We start from the raw sequence: 11,261 nt of genomic DNA on the forward strand, positions 1-11,261 counted from the left end.
GGAACAGGTTTAGGTCCCGCAGTCTCTCATTGTAGGGTCTGCCCTGTAGTCCCTGGATCATGCGGGTGGCCCTCCTCTGGACCCTTTCAATGTTGTCCACATCCCTCCTGAAATGGGGCGCACAGAACTGGACACGGTACTCCAGCTGTGGCCTGACCAGCATCGCATAGAGGGGGAGGATCACCTCCCTGGCTCTACTTGAGATGCACCCGTGGATGCATGACAAGGTCCAGTTAGCCCTGCCAACCGTGACCTCGCATTGTTGGCCCATGTTCATCTTGGAGTCAATAATGACTCCAAGATCCCTTTCTGCCTCTGTGCGCTCAAGAAGGGAGTTTCCCAAGTGTGCTGCTGGTTACTACTGTCCACATGCAGCACCCTGCACTTGTCAGTACTGAAACGCATCTTGTTTATGTCAGCCCACTCCTGTAACCTATCCAAGTCTTGTTGCAGTCTTTCCCTCCCTACTAGCGTGCTCACCTCACCCCAAATTTTGGTATCATCAGCGAATTTAAACAGGTTGCATTTCATCCCATCGTCCAAATTGCTGATGAAGAAATTGAACAGTGCAGGCCCAAGGACCGAGCCCTGGGGGACTCTGCTGCCCACTTCCCCCCAGGTCAAATATGACCTGTCTACCACCACCCTCTGAGTACGACCTTTGAGCCAATCTGCCAGTCTTCAGCACCAGCTGCAGTGATGCCTCCTGGCCCACAGTTCTCTCAAACAAACATTGGGTCTGGGATCACACAGCTGTCCAGCTCCTACACAGAGAAGTCCCTGGTTTTGACTCCCTGGTCTGAACCCTTGAACCTAGAGTGTCAGGTCAAAAACCTCCTACCCCATGCCTCACCTCCAAGCTTTCCTGTTTGTTGAGTTCAGGCGCTGTGGCATTCCCCCGGCCCCAACCCCTGTTCCAGGTTCTGTCACCCCATTCTCAAATGCCCTCCCTACCCTGCCACCACCAAAGGTTCGTTGTTTGGTGTTAATTGGGAAGAGGGACAAAGCTGAGACATGAGCAATGTTCAACAGGTTGTCTTTGTTAAAGTTTGACAACTAGAACATTTTAAACTGAGGCACGTCTCTTCCTTGCACCACATTCTCTTGCATCCTGGCATGTGCCCCTGTGGGAGAGTGGGGAGAAGGTGGGGAAGGGAAATGGTGCCTGACCAACCTGGGTTGTGGGCAGAGATGCCTGTGATGCAGGGCCAGAGGAGCTTGTGCCAGCAGCCTGTGCCAGGAGAGTCATGGCCTGGTGCCAGGGTGTGGGTACTAGAAGCCCTCAAGCCCTACTCATCCAGGGAGGGCTCCCAGTCCATTCAGGTGAGGAGGCAGTCAACCAGGGCTTCATGGATCTGGACAACCTGCTGCGATGTAATGTCATTGGAGGGGGGTGCAGCTCACCCTCTCCCCCATCCCTGTGCCATGTGTGCTCATGGTGCCAGATCCAGTCTGTAGTTGAAGTGCTTTTTCCAGTGGTCCAGTGACTCCCACATAGGGCCTCATGAGCCAGGGCAGGAGGGGGTAGGCTGGGCCCCCAGTGAGGATTCATGGGTGCAAAGATATTGCTGATGACAAAATTGGGGTTCCCAGGAGTGTAATGCCTGCTCTCCATCACCCCAGGGAACGGGGAGTTGCACAAGAGGCAGGCATCATCCTCATTGACTTCATGGAAGTTGGTGGCCTAGTCATGCCTGTAGCAGGGCACTGAGATGTGCCTGCTCCTATAAGGTTGAAGCAGCCTGGCCAGGAGCTTTGCAGAGCTAAGCAGAGCTCCACAGCTCCAGGTTGCCAGGTCAACACCCTAAGCCAGTATTTGGGCATTACCTGCAGGTGTCCCGTGACTGGAAGGAGGCAGGGTTTCAGGGCATATAAGCCCAGGGCTGGAGCCCAGGTATTCTACCTGGTGCTGCCTGCGTTACTACCCAAGGGCAGCAAGACTCTAAAAGCCTCCCAGGTACCTAGGGCTAGGGGCATGTCACCCTAAGCATGGAAGTTTGTCCCCTTAAAGGGGCATAATGCTGTTGTCATTGCTAGTGTTTAAACTGTAGCCTAGGGGCCTATGCTTGTGTTACTATTTACACCGGAGGACCGGGATGAGGCTATAAGGGGAGGTTTGGAGGCCTCATTAGTGCCTGGTGAAAGGGGCACATGATTTGGGTAGAGTGCACTTACAGGGGCACAGAGAGCCCAGCGCCAGACAGGCCAGAGGGTCCAGCACCTGAGGGGTGCACAGAGATGACATTAGAAGTATAACACTTGCAAGGCTTGGGACATGATAAAAGGGCAGGTTGGAGCCCTTGATATTAAGACATAAAAGGGGCAGCCTTCCACCTAGAAACAACTTATTAATTATATCAAAAGGTGTGGTGGGTGAGACATAGTGATGGGCCTCAGGACTACCCCCTGTCATAGTGCCCCAGACACCTGGGTTCTCCGTGTGTCTATATATGTCCCAGAGGTGTGTGTGTGTGTGTGTTCAAGATGCCTGGGCTCTGTGTGTGTAGGGAGGACATTCAGGTGGGTGGCCGTGATATCCCTGCCAGCTAATCCAGGGTGACACAGCCATTCAGCTCAACTTGAGAGTCTTCGGCAGCCTAGGGAGCCTGTGGGGCATGCTGGGAGGCACATAAGACCCTCCTTCTATCTCTTGTCCTCTGGCTGTGCAGGCAGGCTCCGAGTCCCACCCTCACCCCCAAGGATGTGTGTTCTGCTTCCTCTGAACCTAGACTGGGGCACTTAGAGTGAAGCTTGAAAGGTAGAGCACTTCTGCCCCGCGCTTCTTGAATGCTTGTACTTAGCCTGAGTCTCCATAAAACTGTCCATATAAAAGGTTGGTCTAATAAAAAATATCACATCTACCCAAAGAACCTTGCATGTCCATACAAAAGGAGCATACATTGTGAATGTAATGATTTACCTTTAAAAAGTACACAGACTCATAGGCTTGGGGCGGTCTTCAAGGTTCATCTAATTCAATCACCTTCAGAGATGTCAGATTCACTATAAGATTATGCAATAATCTGGATGATTATAAGAGGCCAAGGAAGGGATGGTACCTGCGCTGATTTCTAAAACACAGTGAAGAGAAAGAGCTGAAAAGGTCAACTTAAAGTTTGTACTACTATTAACAACTGGTTTTAATTAACTAAGAAATAACAGAGGAGAGGTCTCAGGGCACAAACCTGCAACTTGAAATGCTTTCTCTCAGACATTACCATAAGGTAAATCCTCCACTTTCTTCTCAGCATGCACAGTTTTCCCCATCAGCTAAGGAAAACTATATAGTATTTGAAAACTATTGACTCAGTGGCACATAATGTTATGAGATACCTTTTAAATAGAAAAATCTGCACTAGCAGAATTGCCCCCGAACAAAATATTTTTCAACAGCTTGGAAGCAGTGCCTGTTGAAATGTATGACCTTGTATAGGTATTTTGATATTTTGGTCCTTTAATAAAAGTGGGAAAAAACTGGGAGGAGTCACAAGAACATAGGATTAAAATTAAAATGGATAAATTCCAGTGGAAAACCAGTCTACATAGCTACATAAAATTCAGCAAAGACCAGTGTGCGGTGCCAAACATAGAGAAGAAAAAAACAGATGCTCAAATGCAGAAAAGGAATAGCATTGCTGAGACAGACACCAGAACTGTTGGGAAGGGGCTGCAAGTTATGGTGCTTCACATACTCCACACCTGGCAGCAGCGTGAAGCTGTCAAAGCAAAGGTAAATGCAATTTCTGGTGGCCTTGATGGAAGCAAGACATGGGATGTCATGGTACCATTCTGCTTGGTGCTTATTCTTCTACTGCAGCACCGTGTCCAGTTTTGGGCATCACATTTTAAGAGAAACTAAAGATTATAAGATGATAAAGATGACAAAGCGGTTGGAATGCAGCCATGAGAAAAGGCTGAAGAAACTAAATATGCTTGGTCTGGTGAGAAGGAAATTAAGGTGGGGACATGAAAGCAGTTTCTAAATATTTGAAAGCCTGCCAGAAAGAAAAGGCAGAATTGTTAATCTATTTCCACAGTGAGCAGAACACAAAACAATGGGTTTAAACCATAGCAAAGCAGTTTTAGATTAAATCTCAGGGGGAAAAAACAACTTCCTCAAGGTAATTTCCTACTATAATTTTATCAACATGTTTGCTGACTTCTTTGCCGTACACACCACCTTTCTCTCTGCTTAGAATGGGGTTAATTTTAGCTTGATGGGGAAGGGCATTGTCCCAATTGTCTCAATTTAGGAACGGCTAACCAAGTCTAGGTTAGGTTTTAGTCGGCTCTCTGGGAGTTAGCTTCCTTCAGGCATTTGTGAGTTCTGGTTTGGTTTCTGTATGATTCTTTATAACATTGAATGGTGGGGGGGAGGTTTCAGAGCCTATTACAGCCACTGGTACTTTATGCACACCAAAACTAAGATGACCAGATTCTAACTGAGCACCACTGTGTGCGCCGCTTGTACAGTTGGTCCGCCCCACCCCCGTTTCATGGGCCAAACTCTGCTTACACCTCTGGCTGAACATAATGGAGCTGCTGTGGTTTCACTGTGCATGGGAACAAGCTATAAAGAACCACCTCATGAGCACAGATGGCAATGGTTTTCTCTGCCTTTGGCTTCACTACAAGAAAAGGTGTTATTCTACTTCAACGGTAAAAAGGACCCAAGTTAAAACGATCCTTATCTTTAAATGTGACCCGTATCTTTCTGGTATTACTTATTCTTTGTTTATAAAAAACAAATAAGGCAAAGGCAATAGAAAATAACCCATCACGGTAAGAGGTCTACTTTGAATTTCCTTTTTGATTTGTTTATTTATAAAAGTAGTGACAAACACTGTCCCTTGCCTTGTAAACATCTCTTCTTAACATGACAGTTTTCTATGCAAAAACCCTTCTGAAAAAGAAAGCATACAGAACAAATTGTAAATCTGACCTTTCTTAATTTCAGGCTCCTGGGAGATGTCATTTCCATCAGGTGACAGGTAACATTGCTTAAGGTTCACAAGGCAAGGTATCCAGAAGGGGGAAAAAGCGCTGCAGGAGTTTGCTCTGCTAGCACCTCCCCAGCAAGGGGAGCTGGAGAGATGCTGGCAGGGTCTGTCAGCCACCCTCTCACACCTTCATCTGTGATGCAAATGAGAAGGGGTGTTGGTTGTAGCCATATTGGTCTAAGGACATGGGTAGACAAGGTTCTTTGAGTAAATCAGGTATTTTTTATTAGGCAAACTAAAGTAGTTGGAAAAATTCTTCTTTGCAAGCTTTTGGGAACAAACACCTGAAGAAGGGTGTTTGTTTGTGCCTGAAAGCTTACAAAGAAGAACTGTTCCAACTATTTTAGTTGGTCTAATAAAAAATATTGAATTTACCTAAAGAACCTTTTCTGCTAATGCCAAGTGAGTTAACTCCCACTGAGTGAAAGGAAACCCATGGGAGGAGTAGGAGGAGATTGAGCCAAGAGCTTTAAAAAAGTAGCTTTGAAGGTTGATTGAGGAAAGCAGGGAGGGATAGTGAGTCATGATGACATCTCCTGATGATGCACCTCAGGGCAGCAGAGTTCAGCATGAGTCACAGAGAGTCCTTTTCATTTTGCAGGAAGGGGGCAGGGAGAAGAAAGACCAGTGTACCCCGGCATGCTGAAGCATGTGGTCAGCCACTATCACCTGGTGCATGTGACATGCCACATGGTCAAATTAAAACTTCATAGAAACCTGCTACAAAACTGTTCTACATTTTTCAAACAGCTTCTTCATAGCTGATAGGCCATTTTTTGGCCGGTCGGCCATTTACATGGTGTGATAGTTGCTTTGTATATATACCATACATCTAAATTTTATTGTTAAGTTAACCAGTTAATTGCATGATAATTGTAACATATACAGGGACACAGGTCAGGGGCTTCAGTAATGTTTGTTCTGTTGAGTTTTTTCAGTAATCTATATGAGCTTAAATTAAATTTTGTTATTAGAAAAATACTTACTAAAGTATAAATATATACACTATTTATTACAAACCTAATTTGAGGGAAAGCAAGAAATTGTGCTTGACACTGATAAACAGTCCAAATACTACCTGACTATGGCAGTTCCTCCTTTGCTTTCATTGTGGTTAGTGAAGGACCAAAACAAAAAGCCTGGGATCCAAATATCTCTCTAGTTTTAGGATCATAGAAAAATAAGTAGGAAGGGACCTCATGGAGTCACCTATTCCAGCCCTCTGCTTAAGGTAGGATCATTATAGGGGTAAAATGCAGATTCACATTTGTAAAAGGGCCTCTCATTTTAACTTTGTGACTTTTGATTTCTGGCAGTGTGTCAATAAGACAATCAGTTGCATGTATAGGACCATTTTTCCCATCTGTTATAGTGGGAGTGGGTTATCTATGGCTAGGCAGGAAGAGAGAAGGCGGTTGAAAGGTTAATATGGGTTTATCCAAAGTGATAGGGCTTTGTGTTAGTGCTCTTTGCTCACAGCTGAATTTCATCCAAAGCCTACAGCCTGTTTTCTTCTCCCACATAAGTGGGTCTGAGGAACCCAAACTTCTTTTGGTTCTAGGCAAACCAATCAAGGTTGGGTCATTAATTGTGCTTGTGGTAGTTGTTGAGATCAGGCTCATTCAGTACCCTCTTGTATAAGAGCTCAGTAAGATGTGTGCAGGGCATTCCTGTATTCAAGTTTTATGAATGGACAGTGCTGTATAAGAATACTAACCGGTGACAGGCGCACCACTGAACAGGAGAGACAAGTCCTTTTCTAATGTAAACATTTGGAGTTTTGATTGGCTGAATATTTCAATTCCAAGTCTGCACTAGTTAAAATCCCTTCAGGTTTATTTATTTAGTTATTTTTGTTCTTGGTTTTTATTTAAAATATCATCAACTTCCCACTACAACCACAGGCGAGTCTCATCACAGGAAAGAGAATATTAATAAGCAAGATACAGGGGAAAATCTGAAGTTTGACTTCAGCAGTAGTCAAGTACAGTGGAAACATTCAACAACTAGGAGTTGCTGATTGGCTAAACAGCTCTGGCTGTACGCACTAATCAAAGCTTTTGTTAAGCTGCAGTGAAGATCTAAGGTTGCTGTCACACAATGGAGCCACCTGCTGCTTGTACTTTTTTGTAAAATGTACGGCCTCCAACCCCGAATTCAACTGACAGAAAACAAGGAAATACTCAGTGAAACCTTTCCATGTATCCCTGAAAAGAATATCATGTTTCATGTTACAAGAAAATTCAATAAACAAAATGTATCAAATCTGGGAAATTCATTAAAGTGCTCCTTCCCCTGCAGCATAACTGCAGTCATGGAAGAGAACGGTATATCGGAAAAGATATTGTCAGCACTGAAAAAAAATGTAGCATAAAACTGAACCTGTTTAATAATGTGGCATGTCAGATACACAGAGTAGAGGGTAAGATTATGACATCAGTTAATTATGTGTGGGGTCTGCTCCCTTTTGGGGTCTCTGGCGTGCCAGCTGGAGGAGCTCCAGGCCACAGTCCAGAGACTGTGCCATCAGGGACTGCAAGCAGGAGATCGACTCCTACTGCCAGGCCCTTCTCCCCCGGGAGCCAGAGGGTAGACCACGGTCTCCCTCCAGGACAAAGGAGGACTCCAGGACCTCCCACTCTGTCCAGTCAGGGTCATGGAGCAAAGTGGTCAAGGGCCCTAAGGCCTGCCACACCAAGGCCCCTGCCCTGTCCAATAGGTACACACCTCTTGCTGCTCCAGCAGAGCCTGCTGAGTTGCCAGCTCCCACAGGCAACACAGGCTCGCCTGCAGCTACCGCCCCTGCTCTCCCCAAGATGAAACGTAAGGTGTTTGTTGTGGGAGACTCCATCCTGAAGGGGACTGAGGGGGCAATCTGCTGTTCTGACCCCTTAGCCCCTGGGAAGTCTGCTACTTCCCAGGGGCCTGCATATGGGACATTGTGGAGAAGATCCCTAAGCTCCTCCAACCCACAGACCACTACCCTATGCTCCTTATTCATGTGGGTACCAGTGACATGGCTCAGAGCGCTCCCAGCCGGGTCATGAGGCACTACAGGGATTTGGGAGTGGGGCTAAAGGGTCTGGGGGCACAGGTGGTATTCTCATCGATCCTCCAAGTCTCGGGCTATGGACTGAGAAGGGAGAGGAGGATCCACATAATCGACCAAAGACCGCAGCGCTGGTGTCATCGGGAAGGCTTTGGCTTCCATGACCACAGCCTGCTCTTTGGTGAGAGAGGCAGAGAGCTGCCTGGAAGAAATGGCCTCCACCTCTCTTCCCTGGGGAGGAGGCTCTTCTCAGCCAAACTGGCTGACCTGCTCCACCGGGCTTTAAACTAAGCCCGCTTGGGGACAGGGGGACTACGGCCACTGCTGGCACACTGAGCAACCCTTGCAAAGCCAAGGCACTTAAGGGACCTCACCCCTGCCCCAGCCCTGGTACAACCTGTGGGCAAGGCAAGAGTCCCCAAGGGGACATTTGCTTGCCTGTACATAAATGCCAGGAGCTTGGGGAACAAGCAGGAGGAGCTCATACTCCTGCTCAATGCAAATAATTATGATGTCATAGCAATAACGGAGACCTGGTGGGACTTCACCCATGACTGGACCATGGGTATAGTTGGCTATACCCTGTACAGGAGGGATCATGTAGATAAAAGGGGCGGGGGTGTAGCTCTCTATGTTAAGGAAAGCTACATGTCCCTGCAAGCTGATGTTAGTGACCAGGGTGAACAACTAGAGACCCTCTGGGTTAAAATCTGTGGGGAACACGGCACAGGGGACACAACAGTGGGAGTCTACTACAGACCTCCCACTCAAAGTCCTGAGCTTCACCAGGAGTTCACCTGGGAACTGGCTGAGGCCGCATGCTCCAGGACCATGGTGGTCATGGGTGACTTCAATTACCCAGACATCTCATAGGAGGATCACTCAGCAAAATCTGAGCAGTCGCAACGCTTCCACTCGTGCATGGATGGACTCTACCTGACTCAAGAAGTCTATGGGCCAACAAGAGGCAAAGTGCTGCTCGACCTGGTACTGGCTACTGGGGATGACCTAATCAGTGACCTAGTGATCGATGGGAAGCCGGGTGACAGCAACCATGAGCTGATCACCTTCACCGTCACCCGTAATGCTGGCAAGTCAGTCAGCAACACGGAAGTCCTTGACTTCAGGAAAGCTGATTTTGACAAGCTCAGGAGGCTTGTCAGTCAGGCCCTAAGGGACCATGACCCCAAGGGGAGGGGAGTTCAAGAAAAGTGGTTGCTCCTCAAGGGAGTGTCCCTCAATGCACAAGCTAAGTCTATTCCATTTCAGAGGAAAGGCAGCATGAGGGCACAGCAGCTCCCCTAGCTCTCCAGGGACCTAGCAGACCTCCTGAGGTGAAAAAGAAAGGCCTACAAAGGATGGAGGACAGGATTCACCTCCAAGGAGGATTATTCTGCACTGGTCCAGTCGTGCAGGGAGCAAATCAGGAAAGCCAAAGCTGCAACTGAACTCCAACTAGCTTTGAGCATCAAGGACAATAAAAAGTCCTTTTTCAGGTATGTGGGGAGCCAGAGGAAAAGCAAGGGCAACATTGGACCCCTGCTGAACCAGATGGGACAACTGACGCCCAGGAAAAAGCCAACCTATTAACGGGGTACTTTGCATCAGTCTTTCATCAGTCCCATGGGACCCCCATGCCTGCTACGGGACAGGGAGGTCCGGGTGAGGGAGATCCCCTGCCCTCCATTAATGCTGACCTTGTGAAGGAGCATCTTGAGAAGCTGGATACCTTCAAGTCAGCCGGCCCTGACAATCTACACCCCAGGGTACTCAAGGAGCTTGCGAGCATCATAGCCCAGCCCCTGGCATGGATCTTTGAGGATTCCTGGTGCTCTGGTGTAGTGCCCGAAGACTGGAAGAAGGGCAATGTGATGCTGATCTTCAAGAAAGGGAGGAAAGTGGATCCGGCTAACTATAGGCCCATCAGCCTGACTTCTATCCTGGGGAAGATCTTAGAAAAGTTTATTAAAGAGGCCATCCTTAATGGACTGGCCAACGCCAACATCCTAAGGGATAGCCAGCACGGGTTTGATGCGGGTAGGTCTTGCTTGACCAATCTTATTTCCTTCTATGACCAGGTGACCTATCATCTGGACAAGGGAGAAGAGATTGATGTCATATATCTTGACTTCGAAAAAGCCTTCAATCTGGCATCCCATGATCACCTCTTGGCGAAACTAGCCAACTGTGGCTTGGGTCCACCACGATCCACTGGCTGGGAAATTAGTTCCGTGGTCAGACCCAGAGGGTAGTAATTGATGGAAGTCACTCCTCATGGTATCCTGTGACCAGTGGGGTCCCCCAAGGCTCTGTCCTTGGACCCATATTGTTCAACATCTTCATTAATGATGTGGACATTGGAGTCAGGAGTGGACTGGCCAAGTTCGATGACACCAAACTTTGGGGCAAAGCATCCATGCCAGAAGACAGGCAGGTAATCCAGGCTGACCTGGACAGGCTAAGCAAATGGGTGGACAAGAACCTGATGGTGTTTAACACTGAAAAATGCAAGGTTCTCCACCTTGGGAAAAAAAACCTGCAGTATCTTTATAGGTTCGGCAGTGCTATGCTGGCTAGCACTACAGAAGAATGATACTTGGGGGTCATCATTGACCACAAGATGAACATGAGCCTGCAATGTGATGCTGCAGCTAGTAAAGCAACCAAAATGCTGGTTTGCATCTATAGATGCTTCTCAAGCAAATCGGAGGTGGTTCAAGCACCTACATTGAACACCTTCAGGAGCAAATTGGATGCTTATCTTGCTGGGATCCTATGACCCCAGCTGACTTCCTGCCCTTTGGGCAGGGGGCTGGATTTGATGATCTTCTGAGGTCCCTTCCAGCCCTAATGTCTATGAAATCTATGAAAATCTATGAAATACTTTGTAAAATAGAAAAGGAATAAGTATTCCAGCAATGATAAGCCCAATCAAGCAAGCACCAGGTTGTAATGAACCCAGGGCAGTTGTCTGTTTCAGGCCCTCTCAGAAACATTTAAGAGGGTAGGCTGCACATCCCAACACCAAATAACACTTTGGGAAGCAAAGGACAAGTTCATTTTATCGGGAAATAGAAAGAAAAAGCCCATCAAAATGGGCAGGCCACCCATGCTGCAGTAAGGCTGTGGCCTAGGTCCCAGGGCATGAGGATGGCATCCACTTCCTGCATAAAAGGCCTGGACATATGGGCATTCCCTGACTGACAGTTGTG

This window comes from Crocodylus siamensis, chromosome 1 (assembly GCF_052110815.1).
Source record: "Crocodylus siamensis isolate JL-2025a chromosome 1, ASM5211081v1, whole genome shotgun sequence".
Lineage (NCBI taxonomy): Eukaryota > Metazoa > Chordata > Crocodylia > Crocodylidae > Crocodylus > Crocodylus siamensis.